Raw genomic sequence first — 25,223 nt, 5'->3', positions numbered from 1 at the left:
CCTTTCCGGGCTAAAATCTGGCGCTCAACTTCCATGCCGTCAAACGTAGCTGCCATAAGTCTTGATAGATGAACGGCCCCTGTTTCAGAAGATTATCTTGCAGAGGCCACAGGTCCTCCAGGAGCAAATACAGTAGATCCGTGTACCAGGCCCTTCTCGGACAATCTGGAGCAATGAGAATTGCATGAACCTTTTCCCTTTTTATCCTTTTGAGAATTCTTGGGATCAGAGGAAGAGGTGGGAACACGTAAATCATCTGGTAGACCCATGGAGTCACCCAGAGTTTCCACCACCACTGCTTGTGGGTCCCTCGACCTGGAACAATAGCGTTTTAGCTTCTTGTTGAGACGAGAGGTCATCATGTCTATCTGTGGAATTCCCCACCGACTTGTTAAGGACTCGAACTCCTACAGGTGAAGGCCCCACTCTCCTGGGTGGAGGTCGTGTCTGCTGAGGAAGTCTGTTCCCAGTTGTCTATTCCCGGAATGAAGATTGCCGTCAGCGCCACCGCATGTCTTTCTGCCCAGAGGAGAATTTTTGTTACCTCTGAAATTGCAGCTCTGCTCTTTGTTCCACCCTGTCGGTTTATGTACGTTACTGCCATCACACTGTCCGACTGAACCTGAATAGCTTGATCTTGAAGATACGAAACTAGAATAAGGGCATTGTAGATGGCCCTTAGTTCCAGAATGTTGATCAGAAGAATGGCTTCCTGACTTGACCATTTTCCTTGGAACTGTTCCCCTTGGGTGACTGCTCCCTAACCTCTGAGGGTTGTGTCCATGGTTAGCAGAATCTAATTTTGAATCCCAAACCGTCGAGCCTTGGTCAGGTGAGAAGTCTGGAGCCACCACAGAAGAGCAATCCTGGCTTTTGGCGACAGACCTATCCTCTGGTGCATGTGAAGATGCGTTATAGATCATTTGTCCAACAGATCCAGCTGGAAGGGCCTTGCATGAAACCTTCCATACTGCAGAAACTTGTAAGAGGCTACCATCTTCCCCAGAAGGCACAGATGCACCGATATCCGGGTTGGTTTTAGGACATCCCGCATCATTGACTGGATTACCAATGCCTTTTCCAACGGAAGGAACACCTTTTGTTCCTCCGAATCCAAGATCATTCCTAGGAACGAAAGCCCACGTGTTGGTTCCAGGTGGGATTTTGGCAGGTACAGAATCCACCCGTGATCCTGGAGAAGTCAGGGTTGAGAGGGCAATGCTGTCTAACAACCTCTCCCTGGAAGGCGCTTTTATCAGCAGGTTGTCCAGGTGTGGTATTATGTTTAAAACATTGGGGGTGCCTCCCAGCGCTAATTTAATCAAGTGCATTATATAGATCTTCCACTATAGCATAAATCTAAAATAATTTCAGTACAAATCCATATATAGATAATATATCTTTTTTATTGAAGTAGTAAAAGTAGATTACAGGAATGGATAATATCCCTTCTCCTGTTCATTAAAACATATACAATTAATACCTAGTCGTGAATCCTAATACCGGTATACTGCAACGATACACATGCATACAACAAATAACATAAAATTACCTGTGATACGCCTATTGGAGAATTACTCACTTAGGTGTAATTATTTAAATCCGTAATTGGGATAAATAACGTATCTGGTAGTCAGGTTTATGGTATATCAAATTCTTGTATGGACCACAGTCAGCGCTGTCCTATGGATCCTCTAATAAAGTCAATTCAAACCACCTTCAGTGGAAAATACCTGGGTTGATAAGGGCAATGTCTCAAACGAAGCTTATATTCACAAAGTCCAAAAATGCCCTTAATCCATAATTGCTGAATGACTTACTTCAGTAGTCGAATGCATAAAAACTCGGGTGTCTGCCGGCAGACAGTTGCTGGTGTCTCTGCTATCAACTAGTTTCGCCTGTCTAAGCAGGCTTCATCAGGATGGCTGAGCACAACTTCTAACCTGATATTTATGCTCCCACTCACTGTGTTGTCATAGTGACTAGAATCTATTTCCATCCCAGCGGTACGTCACTTCCACCCTCCTCTTGTCCGGCCGCATTGTCGTCCCAACCAGCGATGATTACCTGTGATGTGAAGTCGTTATACACTTCAATTCGACACGAACAGGGGATGGAAAATGGCCGGAAAATCATTACGAACGAATCCTCAATAAAAGAAGATCAAATTGATTTAATTCTGGAAGAGATTAAATTTACGTTAAATCATAATTTTTTTTGGTATGGGGATCAGTATTATAGGCAGGCCCAGGGTACAGCGATGGGTACAAATTTGCGCCCTCGTATGCCAATCTCTTACTTGCTCAGTGGGAAAATGAATTTATCTGGACCAACAATGAATATATATCTAGTCTTGTCCTATGGGCAAGATACATAGACGATGTGATCATCATCTGGAATGGAGCGAAAGAGAATTTTGAACATTTCATTACGAAAATCAACAACAACATATTTAATCTTGAATTCACAAGTGAGGTTAGCGATACACAGATAAACTTCTTGGATTTAACCATTTTTATTGAGGGAACGAAAACCTACAGGAAGGAAGTAGACTGTAACAGCTATTTAGACTCTCGGAGTAACCATCATCCAAAATGAGAAATTGTTCAAGGTATGTGTGACTATGAGGTACATTCAGATTTGGAGAAGAAAAAGAAACAGAAGAATCTGTAATGTTGACACACTAACTAGAGTTTTTATTAAAATATAACCTTTATTCGATATTCATTAAATGAAAATTGTATTATGAATGATTGATCCAGACTACAGTGAAACATAGAGTTAAAAAATGACAAACTGACATATATGTGTATTAAAGAGATGAAATGTGAATAAAGATTTAAAAAGTGTGTCCATATGTGTGTTTGAATATAAGATCCTATCAGATAGCTGTGTGGGCATAAGTCTTGCCAGTATAAATGATTATGGTTTATTATTTTGTCCCAAATGATCTATCCCCCACTGAATCTTTTTTAAAATATGTTTAATTTCACTAGAAAGTAAATTTGCATATATCAGGACATCACTTACATTACTCACACTGTTAAAGGAAATAATCCTTATTTGTCTTACAGTGTGATTACACTACTATATAAGGATATAATAGTCCTATTTTTATATAGTAGTAGATGGAGATTATAATCCTAAATCAGAGTGATGTTTCCTCGATTAAAGCTGATGGGTAAAGTTGTTTTTTATGAAATATAGCAATTTCTGTTATTCGAATCCCACAGTCCACATTTGTATCGGTATTTAGCCAATATTTAGTCAGGCTGGAGATGTCAACAATATATATGGCTTTCGTTAGGGGTATACCAGCCCCAATTTTATTAGAAAGCAGGCTATTTATCAGCACGGTTTCTTTCTAGTGCAAATAATTCAAATCAATTTTACTAAAGAGTGATTTTACACATACCAAAACATAATTTACGTTACTCACACTGTTAAAGGAGATGATCCTTATTTGTCTTACAGTGTGATTAAACTACCATATAAGGATATAATAATCCTATTTTATATATGTATGGTAGTAAAAATATAGATTCAGTGGTTAGTAATATAGATAGAATCATTCATTTGATGGCACTATATGCCCTCCCACTAGTGTAGGTAAAGAGAGTTTAATTAGAATTTTATGACTGAACAATAAGATCTCTACGTATTAAATATAGCACAATCGTGTATAGAGAGATGAATTTAATTAGTCTAATAATGAGATTATAGTAAATGGATTAGAGCATTACGTACAGATCAGATACTGACTTTATTATAGCATGTATATTTGGCTACACTATCTTACTGATAGCTTATGCAATTTTGAGTGCTTCAGCTGCTAGCTGGCTTATAAATATTTGCCAGTAGAATTGTTGCAATGTACTGAGCTGAGTATGCTTGTAATTTGTTACTGTTTCCTAGTACTCATATGTTGCCAGTTGTGCTTGTTACAATGTATCGCGTGTCACTGGAGCCTGAGACTGCTCCCATCTCACTGATTGTTATTCATCTGTAACTCTTCTGTGATACAAACATAGTAATATTCACATACATTTAAATAGCTGGTATTATTCTACTGTGCAGTAACACATAAAGCACATTACAGCTATCAGTAGTGATATTTTATTACATCGTATTGTATGTGTTCCATCCAAAATTATTATGGCATACACAGTACACTCATTTACTGTTGGTAATTAACCTGGAGTCCAGACAGGCTCTGCTGGGTAGATATTATATAAAATCCAGTCAGGCTCTGTTGGATCAGTCTAATACCCATAGGCTCATATGAGTGTTCTTTCCCCTGTATTAGTGGGTATATGTAACACCAATGATCTCTCCACTATCCGCTGATACTATCAACATGTGTGCCTTCCAAACCATTCACAATGGCCCTCATTCCGAGTTGTTCGCTCGCAAGCCGATTTTAGCAGCTTTGCACACGCTAAGCCGCCGCCTACTGGGAGTGAATCTTAGCTTATCAAAATTGCGAACGAAAGATTAGCAGAATTGCGGATAGACACTTCTTAGCAGTTTCTGAGTAGCTCCACACTTACTCGGCATCTGCGATCAGTTCAGTGCTTGTCGTTCCTGGTTTGACGTCACAAACACACCCAGCGTTCGCCCAGACACTCCCCTGTTTCTCCAGCCACTCCCGCGGTTTTCCCAGAAACGGTAGCGTTTTTTCACACACTCCCATAAAACAGCCAGTTTCCACCCAGAAATACCCACTTCCTGTCAATCACATTACGATCATAAGAACGAAGAAAAAACATCGTAATGCCCTGATTAAAATACCTAACTGCATAGCAAATTTACTTGGCGCAGTCGCACTGCGGACATTGCGCATGTGCACTAGCGACTAATCGCTCCGTTGTGAGAAAAAAATACCGAGCTAACAACTCGGAATGACCCCCAATATTGTAAAGCTCAGTCTCTCTCATAGGTGGAATCAGCTATTAACAATCATATATATTCTTTTACATTCATATATTTAGTACACACACACGTGGACACGCTGTGCCCAACACGCGTGTTTCACTGCGCTAAAGCAGCTTCGTCAGGGAGCAACACGAGCGTCTCCCGAGGATGAATATAAAACAGATCTGTGTCATCCAATCAGCTTCCTGTTTGCAGTCACATGGGTCCGCGAGCCTATCGTTGCTTCATCAGTACCTAGTGCGTCACCGATGACCACGAACCAATGGGGTTTGGTTTTTGGGCCCACGTGACGCCGCTGCCCAATCGCGGCTTCATTGTACCAGTCAGGAAGTGTCCTGTACGCTAACTTCAGGGAAGGGGATTATATTGTCGCTATGCCCCTGTCTCTGTATACATCAATAAGGCTATTTGGTAATCGGAATCATACTCCAGTATAACATTAGCTGTTTATGATTTCATGAGTCTTTGCCACCTTGTTGATTATTATTACACATCAGTAGTCATATCATATACATCTCAATACTTGCATTACTATCTCCCACCCAATGATAGTCTAAATGCATACATGTTCCTGGGTTCCCTCCTTCTTTTGAGGCACCCTCCTGCATACAATGTAAATCATATTTCTATTCTGGCGATATACAGGAGTAATATAATATATTTATTGTATTCAGATAATGCTATAATCACCAACATATAGCTTATCAATATGAATATCATTTATATGAACAATATTAATGCTAAGAGATGTATAAATACGTATAGATGGTATTCTATTAAGATTACTGAGTACGATATGCCATTATATTCTGATTACTGATAAATTAAATATCATACCATTCGGTATCTAATGACACTAATCTCATGTATGAAAATAAAAATATATATACGATGGGCAGTTCTATATATTTTATGAGCCAGTTGGTATTACATTATAAGAGTTAGATATGGTTTCTAAATTTACTCCAGTCTTTGATGGGTTAAATGTCATATGTTCCAGCGTCTAGTGGTATATAAGCAGGTAAGTCTCTGTAGAATAAATGTGCTTAATACATAAGTAAATAAATGTTTGTTAAGTATTAAAGCTAATGGTCAAGTATATTATCATAATAATCTTTGTTTTAGTAAACATTATGTCACTAATTGAGACTTGTATTGTCAATAAATATATAAACTAACAGTGACAAAAAATGTGTATCTACATCCATAATTCATGGATATATAGTGACTATTATCACAGATAGTGGGAAAGGGACTAATATCCATCCATTGAGAAAGAATAACGAGATGATGACCATCCCCAGCAAGGCGATGGAAGTGTGACTCTCTTGAAGTGAATGTGTGTCTAAATATTGAGTGTAGAAAAAAGGGGGTGGGGGGGTGTTGTCAATAAAGTTTTGTTAAAGGTGAGAGTGAAAGCATGTCAGTACAGCACACACAACAAAGAAAAATAACGTGAAAAAACAAAGTGCAATTTAGGACAATAAAACATTATTGACTGTAAGTGGATTTTTCATGAATATTGTATAAGTAATAATGAACACAGGAAAGAGTGATTGTACATGAATGCATATTGTAGAAAATACTCAAGTCTCATATAGTAGGACTCCCTCCATTCTGCCATCTTATGACTGGAAAACATTTGACATGAGCTATCTTAATTCAGAAATGAAGTATAACTGTTGGACTCATTCATACCCATTGGGTATATACTATTCAGTAGAAAAATCATCTTTGTTTCGAACTTTAATAGCTCTTGATCAAGATCCCCTCCTCTGATGCCCAATTGTATATGTCTGATCCCAAAGGCTTTAAGTCCTATTGGGTCTCCATTGTGGTGATTTAAAAAGTGTCTTGCTACTGGTGGTAAAGGCTTGAATCTAGCTTGGTCTTTCTTGGCATTCCGGATACTTCCGATGTGTTTTTAAATCTTTATTCACATTTTCATCTCTTTAATACACATATATGTCAGTTTGTCATTTTTTAACTCTATGTTTCACTGTAGTCTGTATCAATCATTCATAATACAATTTTCATTTAATGAATATCGAATAAAGGTTATATTTTAATAAAAACTCTAGTTAGTGCGTCAACATTACAGATTCTTCTGTTTCTTTTTCTTCTCCAAATCTGAATGTATGCATACTGTAGTTGACAGCACCCCCTAAAAACATAGTACATTACCTAATAATTGGAAAAGAGGGGTCTTACTCAATGGACCAGTGGTGATGAATTCCACACATCCATAATAATTTTGATACTATACTGAGTGTGCAAATACCAAGCTTGTGTGTCTATGAGGTACAACAGCGGATCTTATGAATCAATTTGAAGAAAAGAACTATAGAAGGAGTGACCTTGAAAACAATAAAAACGAAGTGGATGAAGTGGACAGGGTCAATCTTCTCCAATATAGAGAAAAAGGGAAAAGTAATGGAGAAGATGTTATGTTTTTGACTAATTATTCTAGTCAGCGGATGCTTCTAGAAAAGATTATATATACACATTGGCACATCCTTACTACAGATGATGACCTGAAGGACATTTTATCTGAAAAACCGAAGATAATCTATAGGAGAGCCCCTACAATTAAGAGTAATCTAGTAAGAAGTTACTGTAAGAATGATAGGAAAGGGGGAGTAACTTGATTGAAGGATCTGGAGCCTGGATTCTATAGATGCAATAATTACACAGTTTGCAGAAAAACAAAGAAACTATCAGTAAAACCCATTGTGAAGTATAAATCTAATAGTACAGGGAAAGAGTACAAGATAAGAGATAAAATTACTTGTAATTCCAAAGGAGTAATTTATCTGATAACATGCCCTTGTGGATTGCAGTATGTAGGGAAGACTTATCGTTGCCTACATACCAGAATACATGAACATTTAAATAACATAAGAGCAAATAAAGACAATCATAGTATCCCAATACATTTCACTAAAATGCATAAGAGTGATCCTGCAGCTCTAAGTTTTATAGGGATTAAATTGATACAGAAATCATGGAGAGGAGGAGATTGGGATAGTATGTTGCTAAAAGAAGAAGCCAGAACTATCTTTGAAATGGAGACTCTGTTGCCGAGGGGTCTAAATATTGATTGGGAACTCCACACCTTCCTGAAGGAAGGATAGCAAAACAAGTATGAAGATTAATGATCTGTATTGAATGTCAAGGATAAATAACTATTGAATACAGGTTCTACAGTATATAGGAGAGAATTTAGTATTTTTATTAATTTTTAATGGAATTAAGTATAAGTATAAAAACATTATAATAGAGATTAATAGTTTTTAGCTTTATTTGTCTTAAGGTCACAATGTTTTATGTGTTTTATATGTATGTATGTGATAATCACCTGTAATGGCCACAAAAAGGGACTGAAAATAGAAGCTTTTTGGCAGAAAACAATGTGGAATATTTATGATTCCAAATGTAAAAACATTTAATAACTGAACTATCGGGATTGGAATGTTTGAGGACAGTAATATTTCGTATTAAGAAAACCAAGACGCTGGTTTCCATGACGATTGGTAACAACATGGAAGGTATCCTGAATAAGGGCGGAAGGAGGATAATGCCACTATAGAGATCATAGCCGCAGCTAGATATGGGATGCGGAAGTGACACAATGCGACTCTAGAGCTGAAGTGACGCGATGACAAAAGAAGAATATGGAAGTTTCCATGACTACCTATACATTACATAGAGATCATAGCCACAGTTGAATGTGGTATGCGGGAGTGACGCGACGCAACTCCGGAGCGGAAGTGACGCAACGGCAAATATTGAAGTTTCCATGACGATCTGTGAAACCAGCATGATGCTGGTAGGGGCGACAATGCGGCCGGACAAGAGGAGGGCGGAAGTAACATACCACTGGGACGGAAATACATTCTAGTCACTATGACAACACACTGAGTGGGAGCATAAATATCGGGTTAGAAGGTGTGCTCAGCCATCCTGATGAAGCCTGCTTAGACAGGCGAAACTAGTTGATAGCAGAGACACCAGCAACTGTCTGCCGGCAGACACCCGAGTTTTTATGCATTCGACTACTGAAGTAAGTCATTCAGCAATTATGGATTAAGGGCATTTTTGGACTTTGTGAATATAAGCTTCGTTTGAGACATTGCCCTTATCAACCCAGGTATTTTCCACTGAAGGTGGTTTGAATTGACTTTATTAGAGGATCCATAGGACAGCGCTGACTGTGGTCCATACAGGAATTTGATATACCATAAACCTGACTACCAGATACGTTATTTATCCCAATTACGGATTTAAATAATTACACCTAAGTGAGTCATTCTCCAATAGGCGTATCACAGGTCATTTTATGTTATATGTTGTATGTATGTGTATCGTTGTAGTATACCAGTATTAGGATTCACGACTAGGTATTAATTGTATATGTTTTAATGAACAGGAGAAGGGATATTATCCATTCCTGTAATCTACTTTTACTACTTCAATAAAAAAAGATATATTATCTATATATGGATTTGTACTGAAATTATTTTGAGATTTATGCTATAGTGGAAGATCTGTATAGTCCACTTGATTAAATTAGCGCTGGGAGGCTCCCCCAATGTTTTACTTTTACTAACTGAGAGGAGTGTGGAGTCCTTTCATCCCTCCATAGCAGCTTTACTTATCAAGTGAGGCAATAAGCGCAGCCCTCGACCCTTCACCCTTTCGTGGTATTATGTTCACTCCCTGCTTGTAGAGGAGAAACATCATCTCTGTCATTACCTTGGTGAATACCCTCGGTGCCATGGAGAGGACAAATGGCAGGGTCTGAAACTGGTAGTGACAGTCCTGCAGTGAAAATCTTAGATGCGCCTGATGGAGGCGGCCAAAATGGAATGCCCAGAGACACCAGGAATTCTCCCTCTTCCAGACCTGAGATCACTGCTCTCAGAGACTCCATCTTGAATTTGAACACTCTTAAATACAGGTTCAGAGATTTGTGGTTGAAAATGGGCCTCACCGAACCATCCGGTTTCAGTACCACAAACTGAACTGGAGTAATAACCCTTGTTTTTTAGTTGAAGTGGAACTGGGACAATGATCTGAGTCTGAACCAGTTTTTGAATTGCTGCCAGTAAAGTCACACTTGCTTCCGGAGAAGTTGGTAAGCCTGATTTGAAGAATCTGTGAGGTGGGAGTTCATGAAACTACAGTCTGTATCCCTGGGGGATAAGATCTATGACCCAGGGATCCTGGCAAGAAGTTGCTGAAACGAGACTGAAATAATGTAACTGAGCTCCCACCTGCCTGTCTTCCAGGCAGTGTGGACCACCGTCATGCTGAAGGCTTTGAGGAAGCAGATCCGGGGTTCTATTCCTGAGAACCTGCAATGGCCGGTTTTCTGGGTTTACCTTTAATCCCTTTGGCTGTAGAAGAATCCTTGCCTTTGAATTTCGCTGTCCGAAAGGACTGCAGAGTCAGAGCAGAGTAGGTTTTTCTAGCAGGGGGTGCTGCGGAATGAAGGTACGTAGACTTACCCGCCGTCGCCTTGGATATTAACTTATCCCTCTTCTTGCTGGAGATGAGGACCTGTGACAATCACCTGTTGAATATACAATTTTTGGATTGCTGCCAACACTAGCTCCCTCTCTGATGGGGAAGTCGGCAGAGCCGATTTGAATGGTGCGTGTGTTGAGCAAACCCATTTCCTTTAAGGCCTCGACTATAAAGGTAGCAGAGTCCTGAATATGCTGATAGGAGTAAAACAATCTCCTCCTAGGGTAAGGTTTCCAATCCATCAAGTAAGTTACCTAACAACTGTGCAATGGCTTTAGTGATCCATGCGCAAGCAATAGTGGGCCTCTGGGCCACCCCAGCAGCAGTGTACAGTGATTTGAGAGTGTTCTCAATCTTGCGGATAGCTGTGTCCTTTAAGGATGCTGCCCCAGGAACAGGTAAGACTGTCTTACGCGACAGCCTAGATACCGATGCGTCCACCATCGGTGGGTTTTCCAATTTCTTTCTATCATCCAAAGGAAAGGAAAAGGATGTCATTAATCTTTTAGGAATCTGACATTTTTTGTCAGGATTAACCCAAGTTTTTTCAAACAAAGGGGCAGATGTATTAACCTGGAGAAGGCATAAGGAAGTGATAAACCAGTGATAAATGCAAGGTGATACACGCACCAGCCAATCAGCTCCAATATGTAAATTAACAGTTAGGAGGTGATTGGCTGGTGCGTGTATCACCTTGCACTTATCACTGGTTTATCACTTCCTTATGCCATCTCCAGGTTAATACATCTGCCCCAACGTATTTAATTCCTTTGATGCCGATAAAGTAGCTGAGGATTTATTTCTTATATTAAAATAAGATTCCTCCTCAACCTCAGCCGTCTTATCAGGAATGTGCAGGACATGTATGACAGCTTCTATCATGGCCTGTATGTCTTGTGACAGGACGGCATCGCTCCCACTCGCATCTACTTCACTCTCCCCTGGATCTGATGTATCATCATCACTATCACCCTGCATGAGCTGGTCCAGAGTACGCTTTTGTGGGCAAATGCCGGGGGTGTGAGACGCTGGTATGGGGACTGAATCTCTATTCATTAGGTCATCCATAGACTGTCTTAAAATGTGCGTCTTTCTCATTATGTAGAAATATTAGATATCATCGCTTTAATGGAAGCTAGCCCCACTAACCTGAGAATGGACATTATCCTGAGTACAGGGAAGTGAGTCTCTGGTGGAAGAAAGGCATTCAGCCATGCAGGAAACACAGTCCCCGGACATGGTAATGTGAAGGGACACACACACACACAGAAGGTGAAAACACAGTTTTAACCCACACAGAGCTCTCAGGGAGACACAGAAATAGGAGCCAGCTACACACAGAGCCCCTGTAGCTAAGAAAATATTAGCTGGGTTGCCACACTAAGTCCCTTAATAGGGCTTAGTATTTAACACTATTATCCCCCCCCCCCCCCCCTTCTAAGACCCCCTGGTACAGCTGAGGAGACTTGGAGTCTTTGTGGAGGAGCTGTGCTTCACTGCGATTCCTGTCAGAGCAAGCTGCAGAGGGAATATGGCACTGGTGAGCTGCTAGATCCGCTCTTAGTGAAGCTCCGTCCCCTTAATGGCGCTCGGCTTCCCGCTTTTTTTATACTGACCTGAGGTAATTTTCTGTCTAACAGAGGGTTAAAACTCTTGTTAGATATGGGTGTCAGTGTGGGTATTCATTGGTGGCTCAGCACGCCCCTCACAGTGGGACACACAAAGCTGCATGTCCTCCTGAGCCCCCTGGAGCACAGCCTGCACTTCTACCCTTGTGCCGCCATTACCGACGGTGACCCGCTAACCAGAATGCCGGCGCTGTACTCACCACTCTTCTGGCTCTGTTAGGGGTGACAGCATGCTGCGAGAAGGTACGCTGCGCCGTGGTGTGGCTTGCGAATAACTCCCTCAGGAGCTCAGTGTCCTGTCAGCGGAGAAACGGGACCATTAACTCATGAAGTTAGGCCATTCCCTTCCCCAAGTCCCACGAAGCAGGCATACTGGTGCCAATCAGCCCTGCCTAAAAACAAATAGAAAATAAATGCAGAAAACTCTTCAGGAGCTTTCCTAGGTGTGACCGGCTCCTCCGGGTACATTTTCTAAACTGAATCTGGTAGGAGGGGCATAGAGGGAGGAGTCAGTGCACACTATTGATTTCTTAAAGTGGACCCGTCTATACCCCATGGTACTACTGTGGACCCCGGTATTCTCTAGGACGTAAGAAAAAAGATTCAATTCACTGTTTGACTCCTCAATGACCCTTAGGCAAAGTATTGCTTCCACTTCCCGTTTTACTGCTGCCCATTTGGCCTCAGGTATATGATATGGCCTATGTCTTATCACCACCCCGGGTTGAATAACTATATCATATTTTGGGGTTTTCATGGACACTAAAGAGGGCTGACTGTCACTTTCTTTCCAAGGCTTCACATTGTAGACTTTTACCTCTTTCCTTCTACCCTCCTGCCATATCTTATAGTCCACAGGTTCAACTGCCTCTATGATCTCATAAGGGCCTCGCCATTGGGCATACAGTTTACTTTCAGTAGTAGGCACAATTACCAGTACATTGTCACCGAAATAAAAGGTCTGGTTGACAGCTCTTGACGCTGTTGAGCCCTTTCCATATGTTCGTTCAGAAGTGGCGCAATTTGCCTTAGATGGCCATAAAATTGGGACACAAACTGAATGATGTTAAGCTCTTGGGACGATTGCTGCTCCTACCCTTCTTTTAACAGAGCTAGTATCCCTCTGGGCTTTCTACAAAAGAGGAGCTTGAAGAGGCTAAACCCAGTAGAGGCTTGGGGTACCACTATAACCGCAAACATTAGATAAGGTAAGAGTACAGTAGATCCCAATCCTGCTTCTCCTGTGACACCACCCTTTTTATAATTTGTTTAAGGGTTTGACCAAGCCATCTGTCTGCAGGGTGGTAAACCAATATAGTAAATCTATCTGCCTTTAACAGACGGCACAGGTCTTTTATTAATTTAAATACAAAAGGAGTACTTTGGACTATCAGGACCTCTTTTATTATTCCCAGATGGGTATACAGTACCAACAACTCCAGGGACATAGTGCAAGAATTCATGTTCCATAGTGGAATGGCCTCCGGGTACCTGGTGGCATAATCCACCACCACCAATATATACTGATGACTACGAGCAGATTTTTCCATGGCCCTATCAATTCCATACCAATTTGCTCAAAAGGTATGGAACCAAGGGCACCCTAAATTCTGGTAGGGGTGGTGTCTTTAGGCACACTGGAAATGCTTGACAATATTTTTTTTTTACAGCGGCATGAATGCCTGGCCAGAAGAAGCATAGCTGGAAACACTGGAGCATTTTCTCCTCCCCTAAATGGCCACCCCATAAATGTTAGAAATACATTGGGGATAAACCCCTGGTGTCCCTCAGCACACCGAGCTGTACCTGTACCAAGACATGAAAGACTAAATATATAATAGAAATCCAGAGGTCTTAGTTACATACAGTTTGCAAACGTATGATAAGCCACCAGGCCCCGACAAGGCTCCTCTGATGCTGGTGGTCCCTAACTCTAGGTCTGGGCCTGGGGTGTAGAACCCCACAAACCGGCAAAGGCCAACTAACCCCAGGGCAGCACAATGCGAGAAGGTAAAGTGTTAGTATGTGTTAATAAAGGAAAACAAAATCTATATACAAAAATTAATATACTAGTGAAAGTTTAATTAAAAGACCAGAAGGATTAATAAATATGTTAAGGGGGTGCTAAATAAGATCTCGCAGTGTGCTACCCCAAAGCAGCCCAGCCCCACCAATCCAGGGGAAACCGCACCCCAGACCTGTCCCAGGTACTATATTAATAATAATAATAATAACAACCCTTCCGGGTAATATAACATAATGCTACATGATAATGGCATCTGAGCAGATGTATCCGAATTGAGAGCTAACTCACCTGAAGATACCCCCGGAATCTCCAAATGGCACTACAGAGACCAGCATACCCTCCAAACACTGGTCCCATCCATGCCCCTCATACTAACAGAACAAAATGGAAGTTGCTCAAATCAATTAGGAAATACAGTTCAGGTGCATGAAAGGGAGAAGGTAGTCTGAGCTAGAAATACATTGGGGATAAACCCCTGGTGTCCCCCAGCACACCGAGCTGTACCTGTACCAAGACATGAAAGACTATATATATAATAGAAATCCAGAGGTCTTAGTTACATACAGTTTGCAAACGTATGATAAGCCACCAGGCCCCGACAAGGCTCCTCTGATGCTGGTGGTCCCTAACTCTAGGTCTGGGCCTGGGGTATAGAAACCCAGAAACCGGCAAAGGCCAGCTAACCCCAGGGCAGCACAATGCGAGAAGGTAAAGTGTTAGTTTGTGTTGATAAAGGAAAACAAAATCTATATACAAAAATTAATATACTAGTGAAAGTTTAATTAAAAGACCAGAAGGATTAATAAATATGTTAAGGGGGTGCTAAATAAGATCTCGCAGTGTGCTACCCCAAAGCAGCCCAGCCCCACCAGTCCAGGGGAAACCGCACCCCAGACCCGCCCCAGGTACTATACTAATAATAATAATAATAATAATAATAATAACAACCCTTCCGGGTAATATAACATAATGCCACATGATAATGGCATCTGAGCAAATGTATCCGAATTGAGAGCTAACTCACCTGAAGATACCCCCGGAATCTCCAAATGGCACTACAGAGACCAGCATACCCTCCAAACACTGGTCCCATCCATGCCCCTCATACTAACAGAACAAAATGTAAGTTGCTCAAATCAATTAGGAAATACAGTTCAGGTGCATGAAAGGGAGGGGGTAGTCTGAGCTAGAACTACATTGGGGATAAACCCCTGGTGTCCCCCAGCACACCGAGCTGTACCTGTACCAAGACATGAAAGACTATATATATAATAGAAATCCAGAGGTCTTAGTTACATACAGTTTGCAAACGTATGATAAGCCACCAGGCCCCGACAAGGCTCCTCTGATGCTGGTGGTCCCTAACTCTAGGTCTGGGCCTGGGGTGTAGAACCCCACAAACCGGCAAAGGCCAACTAACCCCAGGGCAGCACAATGCGAGAAGGTAAAGTGTTAGTATGTGTTAATAAAGGAAAACAAAATCTATATACAAAAATTAATATACTAGTGAAAGTTTAATTAAAAGACCAGAAGGATTAATAAATATGTTAAGGGGGTGCTAAATAAGATCTCGCAGTGTGCTACCCCAAAGCAGCCCAGCCCCACCAATCCAGGGGAAACCGCACCCCAGACCTGTCCCAGGTACTATATTAATAATAATAATAATAACAACCCTTCCGGGTAATATAACATAATGCTACATGATAATGGCATCTGAGCAGATGTATCCGAATTGAGAGCTAACTCACCTGAAGATACCCCCGGAATCTCCAAATGGCACTACAGAGACCAGCATACCCTCCAAACACTGGTCCCATCCATGCCCCTCATACTAACAGAACAAAATGGAAGTTGCTCAAATCAATTAGGAAATACAGTTCAGGTGCATGAAAGGGAGAAGGTAGTCTGAGCTAGAAATACATTGGGGATAAACCCCTGGTGTCCCCCAGCACACCGAGCTGTACCTGTACCAAGACATGAAAGACTATATATATAATAGAAATCCAGAGGTCTTAGTTACATACAGTTTGCAAACGTATGATAAGCCACCAGGCCCCGACAAGGCTCCTCTGATGCTGGTGGTCCCTAACTCTAGGTCTGGGCCTGGGGTATAGAAACCCAGAAACCGGCAAAGGCCAGCTAACCCCAGGGCAGCACAATGCGAGAAGGTAAAGTGTTAGTTTGTGTTGATAAAGGAAAACAAAATCTATATACAAAAATTAATATACTAGTGAAAGTTTAATTAAAAGACCAGAAGGATTAATAAATATGTTAAGGGGGTGCTAAATAAGATCTCGCAGTGTGCTACCCCAAAGCAGCCCAGCCCCACCAGTCCAGGGGAAACCGCACCCCAGACCCGCCCCAGGTACTATACTAATAATAATAATAATAATAATAATAATAATAACAACCCTTCCGGGTAATATAACATAATGCCACATGATAATGGCATCTGAGCAAATGTATCCGAATTGAGAGCTAACTCACCTGAAGATACCCCCGGAATCTCCAAATGGCACTACAGAGACCAGCATACCCTCCAAACACTGGTCCCATCCATGCCCCTCATACTAACAGAACAAAATGTAAGTTGCTCAAATCAATTAGGAAATACAGTTCAGGTGCATGAAAGGGAGGGGGTAGTCTGAGCTAGAACTACATTGGGGATAAACCCCTGGTGTCCCCCAGCACACCGAGCTGTACCTGTACCAAGACATGAAAGACTATATATATAATAGAAATCCAGAGGTCTTAGTTACATACAGTTTGCAAACGTATGATAAGCCACCAGGCCCCCGACAAGGCTCCTCTGATGCTGGTGGTCCCTAACTCTAGGTCTGGGCCTGGGGTGTAGAACCCCACAAACCGGCAAAGGCCAGCTAACCCCAGGGCAGCACAATGCGAGAAGGTAAAGTGTTAGTATGTGTTAATAAAGGAAAACAAAATCTATATACAAAAATTAATATACTAGTGAAAGTTTAATTAAAAGACCAGAAGGATTAATAAATGTGTCTCAGCCGCCCTCAATACCAGCTGCTCATGTTTCTGGGGGAACAAGCAACTTGTCTACCCTTCTACCTTGCAAATACTGTAAGTTACATGGTAGAACAAATCATTTTTACCACAAAGTAAGGTACACCTTCAGGCATACTTGCCTACCTGACCCTCTCCATGAGGGAGAAAATGCTCTGTTCCTGGACTTTCCTGGTAATGTATGACTGCCATCACCTGTGGTGAGCTAGTTAATTGATAAGAAAGGTGTTTCACCACATGTGATGGCAATCATACATTACCAGGAAAGTCCAGGAACAGAGCATTTTCTCCCTCATGGAGAGGGTCAGGTAGGCAAGTATGCCTTCAGGTGGTAAAGCAGAGTTTACCTTACCATTTACCACTACCACATTTTTAAAAGCATTGGACAAATTGCCATTGGTCTGTTGATCTCGACCAAAGTCCTGCAAAGACACACCTTTACCAATGGGAAACCCTAGTGTCTCAATCTCACTTTGCCCCTGCTGCTCCCTGGCAAGAGAGGAGTTTATGTCATGATTCGGGTAATTCATCACCATTTCTTACCTTCCAAGTGTCTGAGACTGGCCCATCACTCCAAGCATGGATTCCATCTGTGCTGTCTGCGTGCAGCATGCTGTGTAACATGGCCTCAGTCTCTCACATGCTAAAGTTCAAACAGACTTTCCCTCCAGATTCAAACATGGGCGCAGCCATGTTTGGATTCATCACATGTTGCTTTACAGCCTATCAGCTGCACTCTGGACTCTGCCTGATTACCCAGCAGCTGCACTCTGGACACTGCCTGATTACCCAGCCAATACCTGCTTCCCAGCTGGTATAAATATACTGCATCAAGGCTGCCTAATCATCAGTGCTTTGGTTGTCAATCTTTGTACACATGTCTCTCTTGTTTGTGTTATGATTCTGTTCAGTATGTACCTGGTGTCAGCCGATCCATCTGTGTTTTCTGTTCCTTTGGCTCTGTGTACATGCAGCTCAGCAGGTGCACAGGGTTTGTAATTAGAGTTAACACTACCAGCCTGGCCTTGTTCATTGGTTAGTGTGGCTGTTAAAAACCAGCTAGATGAGTTCTCCCACGCTGGTGATATTCTATTATTTTCCTTCCTGAACTATCTGCATTGTCTGATGTCTTAGTCCTAGCTCCAGTTCATGCCGAGAAACCTGGTATGCCAGTTCATGTTATCCAGCCACTCCTGTTCTTGTCAGTTTGTGTTCCTGAATGACCTCAGCTAAGTATTATGGACTTTCACTGTGCCCTGTCAGTGGCAAATGCAGGATTTCTAAAGGGGGGTTTCCAAATGCAATCTCCAAATATCCCACTCTGTGGAACATTATAGATGATCTAGTATAGGCTGTAATAAACATAGTTAAATTATAAAAAATAATATAAGTGGTCATGAAAAGGTTAAACATACTATAATAAAGGCACAAACATTATTGAACTAGTACTGCATTTTCTAAGTTCTCCCACCTCATGGTAAGGCTCCTGTCTCTTCTTTCTGCTACTCTTTGGTCCAGTGCACTGAATGAGGGCTCAGAACCACACACACAGCAAACTTTGTAGAAAAAGCTGCTACCGGGCATGTGCAGCAGCTCTGCATGACACGGCGGAAGTTCTAGTAATCGTATTATATACCATTACTATTGTTGTCATAATTTGCCACTTGCCAAGGGGAGGGGGATTTCTGGGCAACCAGAACCCCCCCCCCCCCCCCCCCCCCCCCAGCATTTGCCTATGCCCTGTGGATACTCTAAGCATTCATTACCTATGTTTACATACTACTGTGGACTTCCTCTATCCTGCATGCATTTCTGATTTATTGTGCAAATCCTGCAATCTAAATTCTGTGGATTATATTACTCTGGATTCTTGTTCAACTGTTTCATTATGCTGCTGCAAGTCTCATTCTGGATAACCATTTACTCTCTGCCCATATTGTACCGTGGATTGTTACTGTGAAATTTTTTGCCATACATTATTATATCACTGTACATCTGTGGACATTCATTACCGGCAACTGTGATTGTGATACATTCTGGTCCTGAATTCAAGCCTTAGCTCAAAGCTGTGTAACTACTCATCTGCTGTCCATAATCAGTGTTAAAGTATGGTGCTGCACATTCCTGTCTTAAAGGGAAAGTCCATAGTCTGCTAAACTTAAAATTCTGCTACACCTTGCACAAATTAAAACAGTATTCCACAGTCAAGTCTGGTTAACCATTTCTGTGCCACTCTGCATCTGCCTGTATCTCCAGTGGTAAACCCATACCTCCCAACATGACCCTCTCCAGGAGGGACAGAATGCTCTGCTCCTGGACTTCCCTCTTAATGTATGATTGCCGTCACCTGTGCTGAAACACCATTCTTATCCATTAACCTGTTCAAAACAGGTGCCAGCAATCATAAATTAGGAGAAAAGTGCAGAAGCAGAGCATTGTGTCCCTCCTGGAGAGAGTCCTGTTGGGAGGTATGGTAAACCTATTCTTGTAATTCACCTGCCAAACATTAGAGGCAGGTGAATTGTAACATTATCACCGGCCCAAAAAACACACCACTGTAGTAGTATACTCAGAATGGACCCTGTCGTGTCAAGTCCAGTTCAGATCTCAGCCAGTCAGACTCATGTCGCAGATCCAGTTTCAGGTTTTCTGAGCAAGCTGCAGAACTTTGAGAGTATACAGACACTGCTGTTACAGGCCTTTTTAAGAATGTCTTCTCGTGTGGATCTGCTGCAGCAGCAGCAGAGTATTCCAACCTCTCAAAGTGTCCTGGAGGCAGTTTAATCCTTGCCATCAAAATCACAAGAAATTAAAACCGAGGTTTTAATAGGAAGCGCTGTCCAGTCACATCAAATTAAACATATGTATATTTATTATTTAAAAAAGAAGCATATATGGCCATATATTTACACATAAATACGCAAAAGTTATGATATAATCAATGATATAATAATCAATATTAAAATAGCATAAAAAGTCTGATTAGTTAATCGATTAGTAAGGGCATGCAATCTTGTTATAATCATTCATTAATATTTATCATGTTAGTCCATTTAGTAATTGGATCCAATCTTATTCCATTGTTAGTTGTGCAGAAACTCACTGGTAAGTTTAACTCCTACCTCCCGTATATAGCAATTTTCGGGGGCTGTTTGCAAATTGGAGACCAATGTTCGGATTATTGTAAAATGGATCCAATAGGACTTACAAGCCGGGGGAGCGCTCCCTCTCTCTCTTTCCAGCCGTGTATTCGGCGGCTTCCTTACACGTCTGAGGAAGCCGCCGAATACCCGGAAGTGGATAGGCGGAGAAACGCGTCACGTGATCGGGCTGCAATTCTCTGTGTGAGCTGTGAGCTGTGAACTGCCGCTCTTGGGAGCCGTACCTCACGCTGGAAACAAGTGTGCTACTTACGTGTCCACACGGCTGGAAAGAGAGAGAGGGAGCGCTCCCCCGGCTTGTAAGTCCTATTGGATCCATTTTACAATAATCCGAACATTGGTCTCCAATTTGCAAACAGCCCCCGAAAATTGCTATATACGGGAGGTAGGAGTTAAACTTACCAGTGAGTTTCTGCACAACTAACAATGGAATAAGATTGGATCCAATTACTAAATGGACTAACATGATAAATATTAATGAATGATTATAACAAGATTGCATGCCCTTACTAATCGATTAACTAATCAGACTTTTTATGCTATTTTAATATTGATTATTATATCATTGATTATATCATAACTTTTGCGTATTTATGTGTAAATATATGGCCATATATGCTTCTTTTTTAAATAATAAATATACATATGTTTAATTTGATGTGACTGGACAGCGCTTCCTATTAAAACCTCGGTTTTAATTTCTTGTGATTTTGCTTGCTAAAGGGGTTTCTGCAATAAGCCCTTATTAGGAAGCTGCAGCCCAGTCCCAGATTTACGTCTGCTAACGAAAGAAGGATCAGGCGCCGAGTATATTTTGTGTTGTGTTTAATCCTTGCCATAATCAGCCTGGTGAGGACAATTTGGTTGGTACATTTTCTTGCAACTGTTCCAGGTCCTCTCAGTCCCACAGTGGAGTGAATCCTGAGTGACTGAGTATATTGTTCGTGAAAATTGAGCAGTTACAAACATTTTTTACTGGTATAACTCAATTGATACCAGAAATTTTGGGGCGTTTTCTGGACATTTTCAAAACTTACACTCAAGTTTCTGAGACCAACGTGACTACAGACTCTTGTTTCCCACTACTGAAATTTCCTTGTCCGATTGGAGTGAAGGGAGATTTCGGAGTTACCTGCGACCCAGGCTTTCTGAAGCTGAATGCCAGCAGCGTATGGAGAATGGTATCTGTCTCTATTGTGGGAGTGCTGAACACCTGATTAAAGACTGTTCATTATGTAAGTCCAGAAATAGTGATAAACTTCAGCATTCCAGGGTTCAAGCTGATAAATCACTCTGTGTTCTTCCAGACCCTATTACTCCCAATAAGGCTGCCCAAAAGAAAACTCTTATTTACAATTGGAGTCCTGTGACGAGAGGCTCAGAACTTGAATTTGGGAACCAGCAGGAGATGATTAAGTCTCTCATCAGCAGTGAGGTGTTCACCGCCTGTGCCCCAGGAGGGGTCTCGAGTGACTGTGCCCCAGGAGGGGACTTGTGTGCCAAAGCCTCAGGAGGGGTCCCCACTGCCCTTTCCTTACGGCATGAGGACCGGTCTGCCCTTGCCTCACGGCATGAGGACCCGTCTGCCCTTGCCTCCCGGCATGAGGACCCGTCTGCCCTTGCCTCACGGCATGAGGACCCGTCTGCCCTTGCCTCACGGCATGAGGACCCATCTGCCCTTGCCTCATGGCATGAGGACCCGTCTGCCCTTGCCTCACGGCATGAGGACCCCTCTGCCCTTGCCTCACGGCATGAGGATGCTGTTTTCCCTTCCATCGGGCAAGTGAGGACTGCCATGTCAATGGTCAGTCCAAATGTTGTCTTGTCTTTCAGGGTCACTCAGTCATCCAAGTCTGCCTTGCCAGAGGTTCAAGAGGTGTCTGCCTTGCCAGAGGTCATGCCAAGGCCTGTCCAGCCCCAGGAGGGGGCTCTGCCTGTCCAGCCCCAGGAGGGGGCTCTGCCTGTCCAGATTCCAGAAAGGGTAGTTGATGGCTTGTCACCAAAAGGGTCATCAAACCCTGAAGTCCCAGGTTCGGTTCCAGTTTTCGTGTCCAGTTCTGAAGCTCCTGGTGGGGCATCTGATCCGGCAGCCCTAGAAAGGGCATCAGATTCAAGTTCTAGTGTTAAACATTGTGCCTCAGAGTTGATTTCCAGTGTGAATACTGCTTTCTCAGACTGTATCCAAAATGCCTCCAAACACTATCATGTCACATCTGTTAGTTTTAGTTCCAAGAAAGATCTCCACTTTAATACTCCAGGGAATATTGTCTTTAAAGGAGATCTTGCTCAATTCCGTGCCCTGGCTCGTCAGTATCTCATACATCGAATCCAATTTGTCAATCAGCATCACTCCTGCCAATGCAGTTAATTATTTCCTCAGATCCTTCAGAGGGAAAGCTTTGGACTGGGCCAAACCCTTCATTAAGTCCAAAAATCCATTGCTCACTGATCTTCCTGCCTTCATTAAAGCAGTACAACAAAGATTCACCCCAAAATCAGACTGTCCAAAGTTATCTAATGATTAAATTCTGTCGTATCTATTTCCAGTCAAAGTCTGCCTGTTCCGGTCCATAAAGTTAATCTGTTTCTGTTAATGAGTCTTCATGTTTTGCTGATCCTAAAGAGAAATTTCCTGCCCTACCGGTTCTTGGGAAGAACCTTAAGTTTCGTAAGTCTCAAGTAGTGGCTTCATGTCCTGTTGGTCCTGCGAAAGTTCTTCCTTCTGTCAAGCCTAAAAAGAAAGTCCAATCTGTTGGTCCAGCTAAAGACTCTCATTCTGTTGATCCTGACCAAGACCCAGACCGTATTATCTTTAATGGGAGGTTGGAGCAATTTCGAGATCTGTTACTTCAAGTTCAGGAATTGGGTCCATGCCTTTCCTCTGATGCTGAGACAATTCTATTCTTGGGCATGGCCTTCAAGGGGGAGGCTCTGGAATGGCTTAAACCACTCATCTCTTCCAACGATCCTGTTCTTCATGACTTGAAAGCCTTCAGTAATGCTGTTATTAAAAGATTTAGTGGTCCTGAAATAGATTTTTCAGAATGTTCTGGGAGTTCTGCCTTGTCTACGAAAGAACCATCTATTACTGAAGTCGGATCACCTTCGAGGAACCAGCGCACGAATGACTCCATCTCACAAAAACTGCAGCCTTCCTAAATCTTCTCCAAAACAACAAACCAAGTACATAACTTCTGGCTGTATGTCATTCTCCTCTCAATACAATTGGTCTTCTGAAAATTCCTGTCATTGGAACCCATCATCTGCTCAGTCTGTCAAATTTTTATCTCCTGCTAGGAAAGCTGTGGTTTTGCCTTAGTCCTGTTCGGGTGTCCGAAGTCCACCCTGAAGGAGGGGGGTACTGTTATGATTCTGTTCAGTATGTACCTGGTGTCAGCCGATCCATCTGTGTTTTCTGTTCCTTTGGCTCTGTGTACATGCAGCTCAGCAGGTGCACAGGGTTTGTAATTAGAGTTAACACTCCCAGCCTGGCCTTGTTCATTGGTTAGTGTGACTGTTAAAAACCAGCTAGATGAGTTCTCCCACGTCGGTGATATTCTATTATTTTCCTGCCTGAACTATCTGCATTGTCTGATGTCTTAGTCCTAGCTCCAGTTCATGCCGAGAAACCTGGTATGCCAGTTCATGTTATCCAGCAACTCCTGTTCTTGTCAATTTGTGTTCCAGGATGATCTCAGCTAAGTATTATGGACTTTCACTGTGCCCTGTGGATTCTCTAAGCATTCATTACCTATGTTTACATATTACTGAGGACTTCCTCTATGCTGCATGCATTTATGAGTTATTGTGCAAATCCTGCAATCTAAATTCTGTGGATTATATTACTCTGGATTCTGTGATTTCTTTGCTATACATTATTATATCACTGCTACAATAAAGTACTTCGTATTCCCTTACATCTGTGGACATTCATTACCTGCAACTGTGATTGTGATACATTCTGGTGATGAATTCAAGCCTTAGCTCATAGCTGTGTAACTACTCATCTGCTGTCCATAATCAGTGTTAAAGTATGATGCTGCACATTCCTGTCTTAAAGGAAAAGTCCATAGTCTGCTAAATTTAAAATTCTGCTACACCGTGCTCAAATTAATACAGTATTCCACAGTCAAGTCTGGTTAACCATTTCTGTGCCACTCTGCGTCTGCCTGTATCTCCAGTGGTAAACCTCTTCTTGTATTTCACCTGCCAAACATTAGAGGCAGGTGAATTGTAACAGTTTGTGGACTCTACAGCTTGTTCTTCCAAGTATTCCAGCTCCTGTGATCCAGCTCTTCTAAGAGACCCGCACCAGTTTCCATCCTGCGGTGCAGCCTGACTTCTGCAGTGTTCCAGCTCTGCTTCCCGGTTATCTTCTACGATCCTGGCATTGCCTTCCAGCTTCCAGCGTTGGTCCTGCTCCGCTTCCAGCAGTGTCCTGGTATCGTTCCTTCTTCCATTGTCTGCAGCATCGCTCTCTATCCTCCATAGTGAATTCGTCACTGGCTTCCAGCGTTTCATCCACATCGCTTCCAGCTTCCAGCAGTGCTCTCTGTCACTATCAGTCTGCAGCGGTGCTTCACATCATCTCCAGTTCCACTCTCCATCTCCAGCGGTATCCCTATATCGCTCTGCATATCTGACCACACAACATCGAACCACAGTTCCCATCAATGCTCACCATCGGACTCTATACTTCAGCGGTGAATTCAGTACACCTTTTGTTCACACCAGTTCCATCCGTTATTCTCTGCCGTACTGCCAAGTACCACTTCAACTTCGGTGCTCCTGTATTTACCCCAGCCTATGTATATCATCTGCTGGGCAGTACCAGTTTGTTCCTTACCTCAGCGGTTAGCTGTGGCATATGGACTTTCCAACTCCGGATTTGGCAAGGACTTTAACATCTTG

Source organism: Pseudophryne corroboree, chromosome 5, assembly GCF_028390025.1.
Source record: "Pseudophryne corroboree isolate aPseCor3 chromosome 5, aPseCor3.hap2, whole genome shotgun sequence".
In the NCBI taxonomy this organism is placed as follows: domain Eukaryota; kingdom Metazoa; phylum Chordata; class Amphibia; order Anura; family Myobatrachidae; genus Pseudophryne; species Pseudophryne corroboree.
Note: the sequence above shows the minus strand (reverse complement) of the source record.